General features: G+C 42.3%; 1 protein-coding gene across 2 annotated transcripts in view; it reads left to right on the top strand.

The window, feature by feature from the left end:
* The window catches only part of LOC126199070 (aminopeptidase N-like), a 585,568-nt gene that overhangs the window by 30,215 nt on the left and 541,735 nt on the right, over nt 1-13,618 (top strand). Inside the window, exon 1 of one of the 2 annotated variants that reach the window (XM_049935785.1) lies at nt 11,229-11,317. The exons of the other annotated variant lie outside the window; for it this stretch is intronic. The gene's annotated coding sequence lies outside the window, so the exon portion shown is untranslated. Of the gene's footprint in view, nt 1-11,228; nt 11,318-13,618 lie in introns of those variants that run through there. 2 annotated transcript variants of the gene reach the window in all.

Genomic DNA, 13,618 nt, shown 5'->3' with positions numbered 1-13,618 from the left:
GGAGTGAACTGGGACACTGGACGCAAAGCACCACTCGCGACTGCATCACGTTCAGGCACAGGTTTGCTAGCTTTTCTTCTCAGAAAACTTTCCTCGCTGCATCTCATGTGTTGTGTTACGGAATCTCAGGACAAAACAAACTTCTTGCGAAAGGATCGTGCTGACACGTTTCACGGATCACTCTCCGTCCTCCAAACATGGAGAATGGAGACTTCCACATGGTCTGTGCGTTATCATCGTTGTTGTTCTTGTTCTTGTTGTTGTTGTTGTGGTCTTCAGTCCAGAGACTGGCCTGATGCTCTCCATGCTACCCTATCCTGTGCAAGCTTCTTCATCTCCCAGTACTTACTCCAACCCACATCCTTCCGATTCTGCTATGTGTATTCATCTCTTGGTCTCCCTCTACGATTATAACCCTCTACGCTGCCCCCCCAGTACTAAATAGGTGATCCCTTGATGCCTCACAACATGACCTACCGACCGATTCCTTCTTCTAGTCAAGTTGTGCCACAAACTCCTCTTGCCCCCAATTCTATTCAATACCTCCTCATTAGTTATGTGATGTACCCATCTAATATTCAGCATTCTTCTGTAGCACCACACTTCGAAAGCTTCTATTCTCTTCTTGTCCAAACTATTTATCGTTCATGTTTCACTTCCATACATGGCTACACTCCATACAAATACTTCCAGAAACGACTTCCTGACACTTAAATCTATACTCGATATTAACAAATTTCTCTTCTTCAAAAACGCTTTCCTTGCTGTTGCCACTCTACGTATTATATCTTCTCTACTTCGACCATCATCAGTTATTTTGCTCCCCAAATAGCAAAACTCCTTTACTATTTTAAGTGTCTCATTTCCTAATCTAATCCCCTCAGCATCACCCGACATAATTCGACTACACTCCATTATCCTCGTTTTGCTTTTGTTGATGTTCATCTTATATCCTCCTTTCAAGACACTGTCCATTCCGTTCAACTGGTCATCCAAGTCCTTTGCTGTCTCTGACAGAATTACGTCATCGGCGAACCTCAAAGTTTTTATTTCTTCTCCATGGATTTTAATACCTACTCCGAATTTTTCTTTTGTTTCCTTTACTGCTTGCTCAATATACAGATTGAATAACATCGGGGAGAGGCTACAACCCTGTCTCACTCCCTTCCCAACCACTCCTTCCCTTTCATGCCCCTCGACTCTTATAACTGCCATCTGGTTTCTATACAAATTGTAAATAGCCTTTCGCTTCCTGTATCTTACCCCTGCCACCTTTAGGATTTGAAATAGAGTATTCCAGTTAACAGTGTCAAAAGCTTTCTCTAAGTCTACAAATGCTAGAAACGTAGGTTTGCCTTTCCTTGCCGGCCGCGGTGGCCATGCGGTTCTAGGCGCTCAGTACGGAACCGCGTGACTGCTACGGTCGCAGGTTCGAGTCCTGCCTCGGGCATGGATGTGTGTGATGTCCTTCGGTTAGTTAGGTTTAAGTAGTTCTAAGTTCTAGGAGACTGATGACCACAGATGTTAAGCCCCATAGTGCTCAGAGCCATTTGAACCATTTTTTTGCCTTTCCTTAATCTTTCTTCTAAGGTAAGTCGTAAGGTCAGTATTGCCTCACGTGTTCCAATATTTCTACGGAATCCAAACTGATCTTCCTCGAGGTCGGCTTCTACCAGTTTTTCCATTCGTCTGTAAAGAATTCGCGTTAGTATTTTGCACCTGTGACTTATTAAACTGATAATTCGGTAATTTTCACATCTGTCAACACCTGCTTTCTTTGGGATTGGAATTATTATATTCTTCTTGAAGTCTTACTAATGCTTAAAGTTCCAGACCTTGTGTTGAATCAGGCAATCCCGCAGATATGATGTTATCAATTTTGGTCGGGCGATTTAGTCAGTTAAACAGATTAATCTTGTGTCTGTCCTCACTTTTTCCATTCATTCGTGTACATCCAGCAGCTTGACATTCTAAACACATGGCCCTTTGTTTTAAAGTCAGTTAGTTTCTACTGCTTCTGTTTGAATAATTTCGCAATCGAGTCGTTGCGCTGAAAGGCTATGTGGCCACTGGCAAGCGTCTCCTTAATCTCTGTCAAAATCGGACTGTAAGTAAAAGTAATAGGTAAACCTGGTCTCCCATATGTCCTAACGTAAGTCACAACTTCTTGCGTGTGTTCGTGCATGTGTCGTGGTCTGTCTGTCAACGAAGCTGACGGTATGACTAAAGCATCGAGGTTTTCAATCTCTACGTCATTTGTCACAGTTTGTCTCTGGTGAATATATTGTTCAACCCTCGTTGATAGAGACGAATATAAAAAAGACACACTCTGTTTCTGCATACATATCAACAACGAACTGGTGAAAAAGTTGTCTGCAGTTTAAAAGTGTGTGTCTGTTCACTATCTCGACTCATCTTTCGGTATGAGCAGAAATCCATCACTGAAACATTTTTATTGGTTGCTTCACCTGTTGATGGCTCACATTAAAATGATATCTATCTTCACCTCACCTCAGGAAATAGTACGGGGCATTGTAGAGCATCACAAGAGCGACATGTGTTTGAAATGTGCTGCTACGATACGCTTCGCCGTTCGATTATGATATCGTGTTGATCAGAAACAACGTTGATATAATCACCGCAGCTTCATCTGCCATAGGCGCCAACAGACGCAGTCTATCTTGCTATTTCGCAAAACCACCACAATTTCAACCGATTCTGAGACAGGGTTATTCTTGCTGTTAAAATACGTTCTCGACACCAACAATCATATACTTGTCGTATTACCAGGTGCAGTCTTTGGATACTGGTCTACGATACCATGGTAGACGCCGATGAGGCCGTAAATTTCCCACCAGAGATCGTGAACTCACATGATACTGCTGGTTTACCCCCACATCGACTTCCACATACAGAGGGGTCACTAACTGTTTTACTACGAAACCTCGATCACGGCACAAGGTTGTGTTAGGAAGATGCTGGGCAATGCGACTTGTAACGTACCGTCTCTGTTATTGTTTTTGTTTTTTTGTTTTTTTTTTTTTGTTACTGTAGTTGTAGAGAATTGAAATTATTGTAGCGGTTTGCTTAGTCAGCCGTACTTCAGAATTTTTTTGACTTTAAATGGAGCCTGAAACTTGCGTAATAAATACTTCGCGTGAAGTGCGATTTGCGACATAAACAAAAATTAATTGCGGAGATGCAATCCACAGAATATTAACAGAAAAGCTTTAGAACAATGCGCACGACTGACTAGACACATTCAGAGGGTACGTACATTCGCGTACGAGTGGTTGCGATCTGATGAGAAAAATCTTTCTATATTTTTTTCTCTTTTTGTGTAAAATAATTACGTCGTAACACACTCGGAGATTGCGAACGTACAATCAGGGTAGAGGCACGTACTTTCTATCATTCCCCGTGGCCTGGGTAAAAGAATTGCAATTATTTAAATTTAAGAATATTTCTTTTTCTATCGGACTCCTATTTTTATACGAAAAGGAAGATTGCTGGTTCTGAATGCCTCGGCACAAACACATCGAATTTAATCTTAGCGGCCACCAAAGGAAAGCAGTGAGCACAATCACGTACCTCTATTGTTGAGCAGCGCCGTCGTAAAGATCGTCCCCACCGTCTAAAATTCGCCTTCTCGAATTAACAGAATAATTTGTGCTCCATTGGTATGGGATTTAGGCTTGATCTTGACAGAAATTATAAAACACATTTTTCATCATTTAACACATTCATTTAACACACACATAGACATGAAGCTATACAGCACGTCTTTACGCCAGCACATCAGAACAAAAAGGTAGTTAATACCAGAAGTAATAAAAGAATCTCGAAATTAGTCCTTTGTCTCTCAATGATAAAAAAAAGTTTTTTAGAGTATTCCTTTGGTATGACAGTCGAACAAATTTTCTTCTTGTATCTTTGAGATTAAATTACAACATGTTTTAGTTCCTTTTCAGGCTGAGCCAATCACCTTAACAGGAAACGGAGAGAAATAGTTTATAACCCACGAATACAGCTTATACTGACAGATCTGCTATTTAACTGCATAAGAATGCAATTCCCAATGAGACTTCCGTTTTCGATTATGATTAACAAGTCACAGGACAATTTATGAAGTACTGCAGAGCCTAACTTCACCATGTTCCTTCCATAGACAACTTCCTGTCGCTTGGCATGCCTGGCCTCATCCAGGAATTAGTAATCCTAACTTGTAGAGATAAAACTAAAAATATTCTGTGTAATCATGTTTTGGGTTAACTCAACATTGTATTGCATTACGTGATTATGGTTTTTTAAAAATTTTGATAGTGTACCTGCCAAGTTGTACATGTGTATGAATATCTTTTGTGTGAATGTTTTATAATTTCTATGCTTTTTTCAACAATACACGTATATGATATTTTTTAATATTACACCACAAATACAATTTTTTTCTTTTCTCATAGAAGTTTGTTGTAAATACACACTCAGGCAATACCAGCTACTCAGTTATGTTTTATCATTTGTATCCTGTTGCCAGGAATAAATTTCGTCGATATTACACTACAAACACAGTTACTTTTTTTTCCTTTCAGATGGATGATTGGAATACATAATACTGGGGAAACCCTGCGTATCCAGGTATTTTCCACAAATTTTATAGGGTTATTCCATGTCAAATCAACAGGTGCTAGAACCTTAACATCTTAGCTTTGTTTGAAATTAACTGTGCATAACTACTAACGGAAAATAAATTTGTTCACATTTTCCTGGAGAAATGTTACTGAGTACTGGGTGTTAAAAATTTATACACTACTGGCCATTAAAATTGCTACACGAAGAAGAAATGCAGATGATAAATGGGTATTCATTGGACAATTATATTATTATACTAGAACTGACATGTGATTACATTTTCACGCAATTTCGGTGCATAGATCTTGAGAAATCAGTACCCAGAACAACCACCTCTGGCCGTAATAACGGCCTTGATACGCCTGTGCATTGAGTCAAACAGAGCTTGGACGGCGTGTACAGGTACAGCTGACCTTGCAGCTTCAACACGATACCACAGTTCATCAAGTGTAGCGAATGGCGTATAGTGACGAGCCAGTTGCTCGGCCGCCATTGACCAGCCGTTTTCAGTTGGTGAGAGATCTGGAGAATGTGCTGGCCAGGGCAGCAGTCGAACATTTTCTGTATCCAGAAAGGCCCGTACAGGACCTGCAACATGCGCTCGTGCATTATCCTGCTGAAATGTAGGGTTTCGCAGGGATCGAATGAAGGGTAGAGCCTCGGGTCGTAACATATGTGAAATGTAACGTCCACTGTTCAAAGTGCCGTCAATGCGAACAAGAGGTGACCGAGACGTGTAACCAACGGAACCCTGTACCATGACGCCGGGTGATACGCCAGTATGGCGATGACGAATACACACTTCCAATGTGCGCTCACCGCGATGTCGCCAAACATGGATGCGACCACCATGAAGCTGTAAACACAAGCTGGATTCATCCGAAAAATGACGTTCTGCCATTCGTGCACCCAGGATCGTCGTTGAGTACACCATCGCAGGCGCTCCTGTCTGTGATGCAGCGTCAAGGGTAACCGCAGCCATGGTCTCCGAGCTGATAGTCCATGCTGCTGCAAACGTCGTCGAACTGTTTGTGCAGACGGTTGTTATCTTGAAAACGTCCCCATCTGTTGACTCAGGGATCGAGATGTGGCTGCACGATCCGTTACAGCCATGCGGTTAAGATGCCTGTCATCTCGACTGCTAGTGATACGAGGCCGTTGGGATCCAGCACGGCGTTCCGTCTTACCCTCCTAACCCACCGATTCCATATTCTGATAACAGTCATTGTATCTCGACCAACGCGAGCAGCAATGTCACGATACGATAAACCGCTATCGCCATATGCTACAATCCGACATTAAGTCGGAAACGTAATGGTACGCATTTCTCCTCCTTACACGATGCATCACAACAACGTTTCACCAGGCAACGCCGGTCAACTGTTGTTTGTGTATGAGAAATCGGCTGGAAACGTTCCTCATGTGAGCACGTTGCAGGTGTCGCCACCGGGGCCAACCTTGTGTGAATGCTCTGAAAAGCTAAGCATTTGCATATCACAGCATCTTCTTCCTGTCGGTTAAATTTCTACTTCCATATCGAGCAAATGGTGCTCGTTCGATACAGGTGCCTTTGTCTGACCGACTTTACCCATCATGGATTTAATTTGGCACAACTAGAAGTTCAAACGCTAAATGTACATATATCCCTTCCAAAATAAAACACCCAAATAGATATACAAATTGACCCACTAACTGACAGCACTGCTTACCGCTTTTACTAAGGATTCCTCATCTACTTAGCAAATAAATTATTTTGTTTGAATACATTCTGGGTCTCATGATAAACCGTTCTATGAAAATACACGTTTTTTACTAATCTACCCTCAGAACGTGTCTTTTCCAAAGTTTACTATACTCAATATGGTCTGTGAGTCAATATGGCCTATTGCCTTAGTCGTGGTAACGATGACAGGAGTCCGACATATGGCACCTCATACGGATTTTGTAACTCTTTTTTTGCTGAGCACACCCAATATTGCAAAAAATGTAGGTGCAGGGACGTCGTACCCCATTCGCCCTTGGTGGCTTTGATGCGAAAAATAAATAACAGATCCGAATAACAGAGAAGTTGTGTGATGACTTTTTCGTAACAGTAACAACACATGTATTAAAGAACAGCAACGAGAGCAATCCGTTTTGACCAAATTGTCGTAAAATTACGTTATAACTTGCAAACTTGTTAGGAGACTCAATGAAGATAGTATCCGTTACGTAACTTTCCTTTTACTTCAATTGAAACTCTTTGTGGATAGCAACCAGAACGGGAAAAACCCATAAACAGTCCACAAGCGTATGCTCTCTACAATATCTTCTGGGCCAATAGGGCGTTTGAATCCTTGAGAAATGTTAAATAACATGCTATTCACTCAAGAAGAGGACCCTGTGTACTTTTATTGGTATGATGTGTAGGTGATGTGTATCCCTTAGCGAATAGATTTTTGGAGTTACAGAGATCAAACATTTGGTCAAAAATAAGACAAAAGTCTGCAATTCCATCAGCCCCCTGAAACTTTTGTAATTTCAAGTCACAGCATGAATACTGTAGGGCACTGTTAATTGAAGCACTTAAAACCTCGACAGCTAGCTTTACCAGCATCTTCTGCTGACCAAAATTAAAGTGCAGCAATTTGAGTTTATTTGCAAGACGGAGCCTCTCTCTTATAGAATAAAGCTTTTTATTGTATTCCCAAGACACTTTTCTTCCACTTCTATCAACTAAATTCTTAAATTACGAAACATATTTTGTAATTAACTTTATTGTATGGCACAGATATAGTATACACTATTACCCAAAACAGGATGATGGGTGAAAATAATGTTTCACGTTATCAATTGCAATAGTTGCACGTAGCCCCTTGGCCACTGCAATGTTTGTTGAAAGGCCATCACAAGTGACAGCAAATACAGTCACATTTACATCATGTGACACTTTAATGTGACACTTTGCCTTCTCCAGGCAAAAAACTCCGTCAGTCCGAATGCTATATTAACCAAAGCCTCTTTACATTTAGCTCCCCCTATCCCTGATGTAGTAGGAACGTAGCCGACAAATTCATTCCCATTCCACTCCATAAACTTCTTCATTGAAATTTCATAAAACTGTTGCTTCCATCATTTTGAAATTTTCTGCTGTAAATCCCTTGCAAAGCTTCCATACGGTTGTACCATCTACGTAATGCACTTCCATGTGGCAATGATAAATTAAATGTACTGCGGACGTCAACATAAGCAGCTGGAGTTTGAAAATTTAAAGTTATAGCAAAAGCTTTTAGCTTCTCAGAGAACTTTTGCGCTCTTTTTTTACTACGATCTCATATTTCCAACAAACTCACTATGCGTACGTCAGTCAGAGAGATTATTTTATCGTTAACTAAATTTTTCGCTTTCAGTTCTTCTAAAATATTTACCAAATGACATATTCTCTGTGTCTGTCTTTTGCACTTGGCACTCACTGTCTTTAACTTATTCTCATAATGTACGATTATGCCCATCTTCCATTCAACAATTCGATCGCGCTTTTCCGTCAATTTTGTTGGAGCTGACGAAAATGAATATTTGTGGTCTTGAGTGTAAACAGAAGCAGGAATTTCATTTTCACAGAAGTTCTGAACAGTCTCGATTCGAGTTCTCAGCTTTCGTGGTTTCCTTTCCTCAGTAACCTGTAAAAGATACAAGCACACAATTATATATACTAATTACATTACTCCCACAGCGCAATACGTATTACCACTTATATTACCTGACTTCTGGGATACTGTAACTTATTCAAATGAGATGGAAAGTCAAATATTGTGATACTGTAACTTATTCAAATGAGATGGAAACTCAAATATTGTTGGTATAGCGTCGTCGTTTAGTTGCCTTTTATTCGCATAATGACCAGAATGACCAGAGCACAGGAAAAAATTTGCTACTTGTCGAAAATTGTCTCTGCGAGTCGCAACTGTCCATTTCTGATTAGAACAATCGTAAATGAGGGAACCTAACACAAAAACGAGCATTTATATCGTATCAGCTGTGTAAGACACAATTATTAGCTTCCAGAAAAGTTTTATGCTAAAGTAATATTTATTTATTTATTTACACGTCTAGTTTCGTAGGACCACATTGAGGAGCAAATCTCCAAGGTCATGGAACGTGTCAGTACATGAACTTACAACATAAAAGTAATAACAGATAAAAATAAATGTTCATGAACCTGAAAAAAGTCAGTCCGTAAGTTTAAGTAAACGCTATCAGCAATACAATAAGAATCAGCGTAATTTTTCAGGGAACTCCTCGACAGAATAGAAGGAGTGACCCATGAGGAAACTCTTCAGTTTCGATTTGAAAGCGCGTGGATTACTGCCAAGATTTTAGAATTCGAGTGGCAGCTTATTGAAAATGGATGCAGCAGTATACTGCACACCTTTTTGCACAAGAGTTAAGGAAGTCCGATCCAAATGGAGGTTTGATTTCTGCCGAGTATTAACCGAGTGAAAGCTGCTTATTCTTGTAAATAAACTAATAACGGTAACAAGAAACGACAATAAGGAATATACATATTGAGAGGCCAATGTCAAAATACCCAGACTCGTGAACAGAGGTCGACAAGAGGTTCGTGAACTCACACCACTTATTGCCCGAACCGCCCGTTTCTGAGCCAAAAATATCCTTATAGAATGGGAAGAGTTACCCCAAAATATAATACCATACGACATAAGTGAATGAAAGTAAGCAAAGTAGACTAATTTACGTGTCGAAGTATCACTCACTTTTGATACCGTTCGAATAGTGAAAATGGCAGTATTAAGTCTTTGAACAAGATCCTGAACGTGGGCTTTCCACGACAGATTACTATCTATCTGAACACCTAGAAATTTGAACTGTTCAGTTTCACTAATCATATGCCAGTTCTGTGAGATTAAAACGTCAGGTTTTGTTGAATTGTGTGTTAGAAACTGTGAAAACTGAGTCTTACTGTGATTTAACGTTAGTTTATTTTCTACAAGCCATGAACTGAGGTCATGTACTGCACTACTTGAAACCAAGTCAATGTTGCACGCAACATCCTTTACTACCAAGCTAGTGTCATCAGCAAACAGAAATATTTTAGAGTTACCCATAATACTAGAGGGCATATCATTTATATAAATAAGGAACAGGAGCGGCCCCAACACTGATCCCTGGGGCACCCCCCACCTTGTCAGTACCCCACACAGATCCCACATCACGGACGTTATCAACATTGTGAATAATGACCTTTTGCTGCCTGTTGCTAAAGTAAGAGGTAAACCAATTGTGAGCTACTCCTCTTATTCCGTAATGGTCCAACTTCTGGGGCAATATTGCGAGATCAACACAGTCAAATGCATTTGTTAAATCAAAAAATACGCCAAGCGTTGGAAACTTTTTGTTCAGCCCATCCAGTACCTCACAGAGAAAAGAGAATATAGCATTTTCAGTTGTCAAACAACTTCTAAACCCGAAGTGTACATTTGATAGCAAATCGTGTGATATAAAATGATCAATTAACCTTACACACACAGCCTTTTCGATAACTTTTGCAAACACTGATGGCACAGAAATAGGTCTAAAATTATCTACATTATCCATTTTCATAAAGCGGCTTTACTACTGAGTACTTTAATCGCTCAGGAAACTTACCATTCCTAAAGGAAAAATTACAAATATGGTTAATACAGGGCTAACATGTGCAGCACAGTACTTTAATATTCTGATAGACACTCCATCATAACCACGATAGTCCTTAGTCTTCAGTGATTTAATTATTGACAAAATCTCCCTCTTGTCTGTATCATAGAGGAGTATTTTAGACGTCAATCTCGGAAAGGCATTTGCTAAGAAACTTATATGATTTCCTGTAGAAACTAAATTTTTATTTAATTCACCAGCAATGCTCAGAAAATGACTGTTAAATTCTGTACATATATCTGATTTATCAGTAAAAGAAATATTATTACTGCGAACTGACTTTATATCATCGACCTTGTGCCGCTGACCAGAGACTTCCTTCACAGCTGACCATATGGCTTTAATTTTATCCTGTGAATTAGCTATTCTATTTGCATACCACACACTTTTTGCCTTGCTAATAACATTTTAAGCACCTTACAATACTGTTTGCAATGGGCTACTGTAGCTTGATTGTGACTACTTCTAATATTTTGATATAATTCCCGCTTTGTTCTACATGATATCCTTATCCGATTAGTCAGCCAACTGGGCTGTCCATTTGAAAGTAAGATGAGGAATGACTAAGCTGTGGAATGTAAGCTTCTTTCCGTCTTAGTTTTTGCTTCCATTCTTGTTGTAGCAATTGAAAGCACCTCGCGAATGAACCGTATTTACACGCTGTTGCCCTGCAAATGGCGGCTCCCTTCCTGTTCAATGTGCGGACGCTAGCCCAGCGTCACTGGGCGCTCTGGTTATCTCTAGTAAGTCTACGGTTCCGCCAGGAGCGGTCGTAACTGACTCCGACGCTACACAACCGCGCAGCCGACGCGACGCACAGACAGCCGACGGCGCTGATAGAGCACGACAAAGCGAGCGGGCCGTTTTCCTGTAATCGCCAACCACACGTGGTCGCCACACGGTGTGCTGATATAGGAGGCGGCAGAAGCGTGGCGTGACAATTGACAGCGCCTGGAGAAGCCTGCAGGACAGTGCCGCCGACAAGCAGCTGCAGGTAGGGGTCACTTCCGTGTGTGTGTGTGTGTGAGAGAGAGAGAGAGAGAGAGAGAGATCAGAATAGCAATAATTAGCATAACAAAGTAAGACAAAGCAAAGATGATGTTCTTTACAGGAAATGCTCAATATGTCCACCATCACTCCTCAACAATAGCTTTAGTCGAGGAATAATGTTGTGAACAGCACTGTAAAGCATGTCCGGAGTTATGGTGAGGCATTGGCGTCGCATGTTGTCTTTCAGCATCCCTAGACATGTCGGTCGATCACGATACACTTGCGACTTCAGGTAACCCCAAAGCCAATAATCTCACGCACTGAGGCCTGGGGACCTGGGAGGCCAAGCATGACGAAAGTTGCGGCTGAGCACACGATCATCACCAAACGACGCGCGCAAGAGATCTTTCACGCGTCTAGCAATTCTTTTTTTTTTTTTGTTTCTTTGTTCTAATAAAACCCCATCTCACGCCACGCATGTGTGTCAATTTTTACCTCTCTATCTACATTATTCCGTGGTTTATTAAGTTTTCAAATTCATACTGACTTTTTGATCACCCAGCACTACTGACCACAAAGCGATTCTGGTAGCTGCAATCACAGTAGTTTCGATAACCCTGCCTTTTGAGTTCTTGTTGCGCTATTTCCATGGAAAATTTCAGCCACTAACACAGATTTCTTTATTTCTAATCGAGACAATGAAATATTTTCGTACAAACTTTCGTCTCCTATTTCACAACCTTAGGGGCTGAATTTCCAACAATAGAGAAACACCAATTTTTTTTTCTATTTCTAACCGAGAGTCCAAATACAAATTTTCCTAAATTCGGCTTTAAAAAACGCTATCATAAAGAAATACTTCATGAACTATTTCATCTCTACAATGAAATGAACACCCTTAGCTGCTTACAGGCTTTGACATACACTCCTGGAAATTGAAATAAGAACACCGTGAATTCATTGTCCCAGGAAGGGGAAACTTTATTGACACATTCCTGGGGTCAGATACGTCACATGATCACACTGACAGAACCACAGGCACATACACACAGGCAACAGAGCATGCACAATGTCGGCACTAGTACAGTGTATATCCACCTTTCGCAGCAATGCAGGCTGCTATTCTCCCATGGAGACGATCGTAGAGATGCTGGATGTAGTCCTGTGGAACGGCTTGCCATGCCATTTCCACCTGGCGCCTCAGTTGGACCAGCGTTCGTGCTGGACGTGCAGACCGCGTGAGACGACGCTTCATCCAGTCCCAAACATGCTCAATGGGGGACAGATCCGGAGATCTTGCTGGCCAGGGTAGTTGACTTACACCTTCTAGAGCACGTTGGGTGGCACGGGATACATGCGGACGTGCATTGTCCTGTTGGAACAGCAAGTTCCCTTGCCGGTCTAGGAATGGTAGAACGATGGGTTCGATGACGGTTTGGATGTACCGTGCACTATTCAGTGTCCCCTCGACGATCACCAGTGGTGTACGGCCAGTGTAGGAGATCGCTCCCCACACCATGATGCCGGGTGTTGGCCCTGTGTGCCTCGGTCGTATGCAGTCCTGATTGTGGCGCTCACCTGCACGGCGCCAAACACGCATACGACCATCATTGGCACCAAGGCAGAAGCGACTCTCATCGCTGAAGACGACACGTCTCCATTCGTCCCTCCATTCACGCCTGTCGCGACACCACTGGAGGCGGGCTGCACGATGTTGGGGCGTGAGCGGAAGACGGCCTAACGGTGTGCGGGGCCGTAGCCCAGCTTCATGGAGACGGTTGCGAATGGTCCTCGCCGATACCCCAGGAGCAACAGTGTCCCTAATTTGCTGGGAAGTGGCGGTGCGGTCCCCTACGACACTGCGTAGGATCCTACGGTCTTGGCGTACATCCGTGCGTCGCTGCGGTCCGGTCCCAGGTCGACGGGCACGTGCACCTTCCGCCGAACACTGGCGACAACATCGATGTACTGTGGAGACCTCACGCCCCACGTGTTGAGCAATTCGGCGGTACGTCCACCCGGCCTCCCGCATGCCCACTATACGCCCTCGCTCAAAGTCCGTCAACTGCACATACGGTTCACGTCCACGCTGTCGCGGCATGCTACCAGTGTTAACGACTGCGATGGAGCTCCGTATGCCACGACAAACTGGCTGACACTGACGGCGGCGGTGCACAAATGCTGCGCAGCTAGCGCCATTCGACGGCCAACACCGCGGTTCCTGGTGTGTCCGCTGCGCCGTGCGTGTGATCATTGCTTGTACAGCCCTCTCGCAGTGTCCGGAGCAAGTATGGTGGGTCTGACA

The sequence above is a fragment of the Schistocerca nitens genome, chromosome 8, assembly GCF_023898315.1.
Source record: "Schistocerca nitens isolate TAMUIC-IGC-003100 chromosome 8, iqSchNite1.1, whole genome shotgun sequence".
NCBI classification, from domain to species: domain Eukaryota; kingdom Metazoa; phylum Arthropoda; class Insecta; order Orthoptera; family Acrididae; genus Schistocerca; species Schistocerca nitens.
Note: the sequence above shows the minus strand (reverse complement) of the source record. Positions and strands in the feature narration are given on the sequence as shown.